The sequence below is a fragment of the Bos indicus x Bos taurus genome, chromosome 7, assembly GCF_003369695.1.
Source record: "Bos indicus x Bos taurus breed Angus x Brahman F1 hybrid chromosome 7, Bos_hybrid_MaternalHap_v2.0, whole genome shotgun sequence".
NCBI classification, from domain to species: domain Eukaryota; kingdom Metazoa; phylum Chordata; class Mammalia; order Artiodactyla; family Bovidae; genus Bos; species Bos indicus x Bos taurus.
In genome coordinates, this window is record NC_040082.1 from 92,744,856 (window position 1) to 92,746,867 (window position 2,012).

A 2,012-nucleotide genomic window follows, 5' to 3' on the forward strand; every position below is an offset into this window, starting at 1 on the left:
TAAAGAATTTTTGAATGTGACCAGTCATTGACTGCTTCTCAAACCAGGGCCCCAACATAAGGAAGTGCCCAAAGATATGTGAATTATATGTTAGTAAAGTCATTAAAAAGGAAAAGAAGAAACCATGGCCAAATCTAATGCCACAAATATTTCCCCCTTTGCTTCCTTCTAAGATTTTTATAGTTTTAATTAAGTTTAGGTATTTGATCCATTTTGAACTAATTTTTGGATATGCTGTAAGTTAACAGTCCAACTTAATTCTTTTGCATGTGGATATTCCGTCTTCCCAGTGCCATTTGTTGGAAAGCCTGCTCTTTCCCCATTCAATGGTCTTGGCATCCTTATCTAAAATCAGTTGATCATATATAGGAGAGTTTATTTCTAGTTTTTAACTCTTCTATTTCTTTGGTCTATATGTCTATCCTTATGTCAGTATCCCCACTGCTTTACTTACAGTAGCTTTGTGGTACATTTAAAAATCAGAACATGTGAATCCTACAGCTCTTTTTCAAGATAGTTTTGGATATTTGGAGTTCCTTGAGATTCCATATGAATTCCAATTTTCTATGCCTGCACAAATTTTTGACAGGGATTGCACAGAATATACAGATCATTTTGGGTACTATTGCTACCTTAACAATTTAAAAATTCCCATCCATGAACATGGGATGTATTTCCATTTATTTAGGTCTTCTTTAATTTTCTTCAACAGTGTTTTATAGCTTCCAGTTTTCTTCCCCTTGGTTAGATTTATTCCTAAATATTTCATTCTTTTTGATACTGTCATAAGTGGAATTGATTTTTAAATTTCCTTTTTGGATGGTAAATTGCTATTATATAGAAATACAACCAATGTACATGTTGATCTTATATCCTTCAATTTGCTGAATTCATTTTATTACCTCTGACTTTTTAAAATGGATTTTAAAGGTTTTTCTAAATATAAAATTTTGTCACTTGTAAATGGAGATAATTTTACATCTTTTTCAATTTGGATGGTTTTTATATCATTTTCTTACCTACCTGTTCTGGCTAGAACTTGCAGTACTATGTTGAATAGAACTGGTAAATTGTAATTGTCTTATTCCTGATCTTACAGGAAAAGCTTTCAGTCATTCATCAATAAGTATGATATTAGCTGTGAGCTTTTCATATGTGGCCTTTATCATGTTAAGGATGTCCTCTTGTATTCCCTATCATGAAAGGGTGTTGGATTTTGTCAAAAGTTTTTTCTGCATCAATGGGGGTGATAATGTGTCTTTTTCCTTTATTTAAAAAAATGTGGTGTGTTGCACTGATTGATTTTTATAGGCCACACCATTCTTCCACTCTGAAAATGAATCTCTCTTGGTCATATTGTGTAATCCTTTTAATATGCCTGCTGTTGTTATTTAGTCGCTAAGTTGTATCTAACTCTTTGCAACCCCATGGACTGTAGCCCACCAGACTCCTCTGTCCTTGGGGTTTCCCAAGCAAGAATACTGGAGTGGGTTGCCATTTCCTTCTCCAGGGGATCTTTGCCACCCAAGGATACAACCTGCGTCCCTTGCATCGTAGGTGAATTCTTTACCACGGAGCCACCCAGGAAGCACCTTTCAATATGCTACCGATATTCTATATGGTTTGCTACTATTTTCTATTTTTATTTAAAAATATTTAATTATTTTATTTTTGTTCGTTTGGCTGCACCAGGCTTAGTTGTGGTTTTCAGGATCTTACGTCATGTGCTGTGGCATGCGGGATCTTTAGTTGCCACACGTTGGGTCTTGTTCCCTAACGAGGAACCAAACCTGGACTCCCTCGAAATGAGTTTGAAAGTGTTCCCTCCTTTTCAGTATTTTTTTGGGGAAAAGTTTGGGAGAGATGGGTGTTAATTTTTCATTAAATGTTTGATAAAATTCACCACTGAAATCATCCAATCTGGGCTTTTCTTTGTTGGGAGATTTTTGACTAGTGATTAAATCTCCTTCTTTATTATAGGTCTATTCAGATTTTCTATTTCATTTTGAGTC